A 6,208-nucleotide genomic window follows, 5' to 3' on the forward strand; every position below is an offset into this window, starting at 1 on the left:
GAGCTATATTATGACATAATAAGCACAAAAATTAGTTAAAGCATGATCAACATGGACCTAAACTAGATGCTTCCTCAAGAGGCTAAAATGGCCCTTTTCAAGGACAACAAGGAAAGGGAATGTTCCTCTCCTTCTTAGGACCTCAAGGCACCATCCTCACCACTGAAATCTCTCAAGATTTCAGTGGTGAGGAGGCCCAAACACAATGGTCCCGGAGCTCACCAAAAATGCACAAAAATGGAGCCTAACAAGGCTTAAGGGGGGGTGGGGTCAAACAACTTCAAAGCTTAAAAGACTCTTAAACAACTATTTAGAGTAGACAAAAACAAGACTTTTATATGTTATACACCAAGTCTAAAAATAGTTGCAAGGTAGTCAAAAAAGCTATGCAAAAATGGGGTAAAAAAAGGCAAGAATGTTACCTTTGAAGACCCTCTTCACAAATGGTGGACCAGCTGCTTCTTTGGCTCAAACCAGCTCCAAAACTTCAAGAACAGCCTCTTAGTACATCAGTAGCTAAAGGAAGGTGTAATGGTGGGTGTTTGTGCACAAAAGTAAGACAAAACACACACAAAACACAAGAGAGAGTGAGCTATAGATATAGGATAGATACACAACTCAAACCCTAAAACCAGAGCCCTCTGAAAAATGTTGTCTAACCTAAAAGAGGGAGAAGAGGCCTTCTCTTATAGAAGATTCAACCTTGTAAAGCTTCCAAGGCAAGCTAACAAGGTTGAAATCCCTCTATACACGTGTGTGGAGGGGAGCAAAGGTGGGTGCCAGCTATCACAGCTGGCACAAAAATATCTGCAAAAGCAGGTGAACAGTGGTCAGCCGGCAAAAAATGCAATTTGACCAAACTAGATGATCGGCCGGCCACAAAAAGTGCCGGCTGGCCAAACATTTGGCCCGTGGCAACAAAACAATGGCCGGTGGCCCCAAGCCATGGCCGATGATGTGTGAGGATGGCCAATAAGCCATTCCCTGCCCCCCTTCAAGGCAAAACACAAGTGTTTGGTGCAAAACCAAACACAAAACAGTCAAGTTGAGAGATCCTGAGGCAAGGCGCGTAGCCGAGACCTCCGGGAACTCAAGATGAACACAAACAAGGATAATCACCGAGTGTTCAAACGGTGATGCCCAAGTCTTGAGGACGGTCAAAAATGGGGTGTCTACAACGACCTTCATCTGGACTCATCTCATGCTGCCCTTGACCGGAGTTCGTGTAGACGACGCAGCAGGCGCCCCCTTGGCTGGAGAGGCTGTACATGATGCTAAGGCTAATGTTGGAGGAGCCCCTCCTACTGTGCATGCAGTCGGTTGTTTCCTACTATGATTCTGTCATGACCCCACTCCGCCCCTAGTAGAATGATGTCGTGATGGCCAGTAATCCGAGATTACCGAAGGCTAACTTACAACGATTCACACACGATCAAAGTATACATATGGGGCTTACATATGCAGAAGCAATAAATTTCAATCTAATTAGTCCATAAGAGCTGTGCATAGATTAAATGAAATGACATACATAACGTGGTTTTACAAATTGAATACAAATAAAATAAATACATAATACATCTTGATCAAAAGGCTTCTCAAGCCGACATATACAAAAGACATGCAATACAAAGCTAAGAAGCATAATCTTCAAGATGCTAGCAAAAACATGAGTCCAAAATGTCTTGCAAAACACATCTAGGCGTCACCGCCTTCTTGCTCGTCACCTATATATATATAAGGAGAGGGTGAGCTTGGATACTCAGTGAATGGTATAAGTAATAAAGGTTTGAATGAATGATATCCGAGATCTTTTCCAAAACAATACATATCATAACTTTACAAATCAAAGGGATGAATCAAGTTCATCTATCAAATCTTTCAAAGCTTCTTGGATGTTAATAACATCTACATAATACTAAACGATGACATTCCGAACAAACAAACCCACGCGGAAAACCGTCAGTGGCAAAACAAGGGTGCAGTTGCATTATAGTCCCCTGGCACTAAGGACTTTCAAAACAAGGGTGCAATTGCATTATAGTCCCTTGGCACTAAGGACTTTCAAAACAAGGGTGCAGTTGCATTATAGTCCCCTGGCACTAAGGACTTTCCCAGAATGTTATCAAAACAAATATAATACGTGATACAAAACTAGGGACAATCATTCATGCTTGATCAAATACTTTTCCAAAACGAAACAAAGCTTTATCAAAACTTTATAACATAACTTTATTAAAAATACCACTCACATAGCTCTTCAGACGTCGGGGTTAAAGCAAGGGTCCAAGTCCTACAGACACATGGCAAAGTCTACTGAATGCACTTCAAGGGGACAAGAAAGAATGCTCAAAGATGGATATGAAATGTACTCTCAAGACAAGCCTTGCATGAATGCAAATGATCCCGGTATTTCCTTCAAGACTAGGTCAAGTCAAAGCAAAACATGCTGGAAGTTAAAACACTGTTTTTCATATCGGGAAAAACATGCTGGGTACCAACCAGGTCCTTGCCGAGGTCCCACACCTCTTGGTCGAGGTGTGGTTACCAAGGCTTCGGCGAACGGCTGTCTGCCGAGGTGTTCATGCAAGATAGACTAATGGTGCAAGTGATCATGCAAGGTAGGCCAAGGTGAGATACTATGCTTGGCCTAAGTGTGAGATCTAGGCAAGAGTGGTCTCGGTGACCACACCTAGGGAAAAGTGAAGTCTAGAAATCTGGATTTCCTTCCTTGAAGCACATGAAGAACATGAACATGAAGAACATAAAAAACATGAATGCTAAAATCATAACTTCTTTATTCAAAATCTGAGATTTCATGCTATGAGTTAAAAAAGATGGACCTTGGTACCCATACTTGAAGATCTTAAGAAAACAAACACAAAAACATGGATCTTGACACAAACTTTCAGATCAAAACATGGTTTTTCTTCAAGAACACAAGAACACTATTTTCCCTTTCTAAAACAACTTTTAACCAATGCATGGCTCATGAATCATTCTAGATCATGCAATGCGATCGAATAAACATAAAGATTAACAAGAGTAGATCAAGAATCTAACCTCCACACTCGGATCAAACGGTTTAGACTCTAAGGATCAAGCTTGGAAATCTACTTCTCTCTCAAGAACTCCTCTTCCTCTCTGCCTAGAGCTTCTCTCTTTACCATACAAAAGATATGACAAAATGATATGTTTTCTCTACTGCCAGTAGACTTAACCCTCTGCTAGGACACGTGGCACCACCAGATTGGGTTTCCTCAAAAAGGTGATTGAAAGACAAGACATGTGTAAGACAAAGTGTATATAACAAGTAAGGTGACATGGGTACTCCGGCAGGTAATGACCTCGGATCAAGACATAGGCTTCGGAAAGTAAGGTCTCAATGATCTCGGCTAGGAAGGATAACACTTGGCCTAGCTGTGCCACACCTCGGTCTAGGTCATTCCAGTCTAGGAACAAGATCACTTAGGTGCAAGGATAACATCTCGGCCTAGATAATACACATCTCGGCTTTGGTGATGAATACCTCGTCTTAGATAATGACATCTCGGCCAATATGCCAGGGTGAAGGCGGAGGTCAACCAAAGTGGTTCCAAGATGGTCCTAGGCATAAGAGGTTCAAAGGTGCCACCTAGGCTTAAGATGACCTCGGCTAAACACACACCAAACAAGGAACAAGGCATGCAACAACACTTAGATAAAACAAAACAGGATTTCATGAATGCAACTTAACAAGACAAATTCATGTGAATGCATGCGAGCATGACTAAGATAAAGTGAGGGTTGTTACAGATTCTCTGTGGGCGACCGAGCGGGATGACTTATTAGATCCCGATAGAGCCACCGGCGGTGGAGCATGGGTATGTCAGGGCTCTAGGCACACCACAGGTATGAATCGTGCTTTATAATTTATATTTCGCATTTTCTCTTTTGGATACTGATTGTTCAACTTCACTTGCAATCGCTTGCGGAGTATACAGATGGTCTCCTTTAACTGGTTGCCTCTCTAGTCCACATGGTGCAGAGGAGAGAGATACTGCTGGCACTCTACAGTATCCAGGTATTCTCTCTTCTTCTCGTGCATTTCATTGCTTACTCATACTGCTGTGCACCACACAATACCAACATGCCATACTCCCACTGATATGCGATACTCATACTGTAGACTGATATGCATTCTGACACTGCCTCACCTTGAACTGACACACTGCACTTGTGCTGAATCTTCCTTGTCCATAAAACTTATATCGTAGTTGATACTCTACTGCTTGTTTTCAGGTTTTCCCTGTACCGATGGTAGCAACGGCACTAGCAGCAGCGATGGCATCGGCAGCACCTTCTTCAGCGACGGGGATAAGATGTACCAGCACACGAATGAGATGAGCATCAAGGTCGGGACAGAGGTAGGGGTGCTCAAGGCTGGAGCAGCGAGTCCCAGATAGAGGAGACGTCTTCCTCTTCGGAGCCGATTTTGTGTGGAGATGATACTGAGACCAGCGATACCAAAGAGGCAGCCAGCCGACGCTTCGAGTCATCTGAGAGCGAGGATGATGATGCAGAGACCAGCTTCGAGCCAGGGAGTGGAGATGTGTAGACACTCCATTTTTGACGGCCTTTTAAGACTTGGATGATCTTGCAGGTACATCCAGTGGCGAGCCTGATTACTCACTGAACGCTCGAAGTCTGCGATGGAATGCCACAGGTTTGAGTTTTCCAAACCCTGCATCCTTTTTGCTTCATCTTTGGACCATGCTTAGGTCCTTTCAGATTGAGGTTTATGATGGCTTGCTGGCCATTTTTTAGGGTTGTTGGTTATGACTTTTGGCCTACCGGCCATCAATGAAGCCTTGTCGTCCATCACTGATGGCCAGCCGGCCAGCAGTGTTTCAGTAGATATTTTGTGATATTTTGTGCCAGCTGTTTGTATAGATTGGTACATCTTCTAACACGTGTGTAGCTGGATCTTTGTGAAGGGAATTTGCATCTTCTATATATAGAACCCCCTCTTGCATGTGGAGGGGTTGGAAAATTTTGAAGACAAAACTTCTCTCTCTCTCTAGTATTTCCTCTTTCTCTTGTTATTTTGTGCCTTAAGTCTAGTTTCTCTACACTTTTGCACTTGAACCCTAAAGCAAACACTCTCACCTTGGAGCTGAGGTCTCTTGAGGTCTTTCTTGTGCTCTAGAAGAGGATTTTGGTTTGATTTAGCTTGTTTTTGTTGCTCTAAATTGTATCTGGTCTTCAGGAGGTATAACACTTGCATTTTAAGCTTCTCGTCGAAAAATTGCAGGTTGTCTAGATCTTCTTCATGATTTGCCAAATCGTCCAAACCTTGGTTCGGGCCATCCTCCCTAACCACAGTGATATTTGCCAAGGTCTAGAGGACCACCTCAGGCTTGAGTTGAGTGATATGAACAATGTAATGGCTCGGGTTGTACTCTCTTTCCAAGGAGCTTCCAGGACGTTCCGATAGCAGACTAGTACCTCCCTTCGAGGTCAACATCTTGTCTATTGCAGGTGTTGTCACCATTGATCTGTGAAGGTTAGATTGTAGGTTAGATATATCCATCATGCATAAGTATGTGCCCTCAAGAATGAACAACATCGGTTTCGGTAGGTGGGAGGGGGTAATGTAGATGCTGGGGTCATATGAGGTGGACAGTGTATGGATAAGGTGAAGATTTTGAGGTAGGGGAACTTGGTTATAAACAGGGAGTGGGTTGGTACTTACGTTTGGTTTTTGGGGTTGGGCAATGACCTTGTTTTCAATGAGATCCTGAATCTCATGATGCAAATGGAAGCATTGGTCGGTATCATGACTGTGCTGCTAGTAAAAAGCATAGTATTTTGCAGGGTTGTGCTTGGGTGGAAAAGGATTAGAAAGTGGGCGAGGTTATAAGGGTTTTCGGTGCCCTTTCTTGATTAACACCTGCATGGCTTTGGACAGGGTCATGTATAGTGGGTGGAAAATTCTACTCGGGGATTGGGTAGGGTAGGATGATGTTTATGGGCTTGTGTTGGCGAAGGGGTCGGTAGTTTTTTTTTGTGGTGACAACACTTACGTTCGATGGCCTCACAACTGTGCTACCACTAGTAGTATTAGAACTGCGAACAAACGGCCTCTTAGCTGGCTCCTTATCATTAGTAATAATTCCCTGTTTCATGGCATCTTCAATTTGCACCCCCATTTCATGAAGCTCTTTGAAAG

This window comes from Camellia sinensis, chromosome 5 (genome assembly GCF_055761805.1).
Source record: "Camellia sinensis isolate YWXY chromosome 5, ASM5576180v1, whole genome shotgun sequence".
Taxonomy (NCBI): Eukaryota; Viridiplantae; Streptophyta; class Magnoliopsida; order Ericales; family Theaceae; genus Camellia; species Camellia sinensis.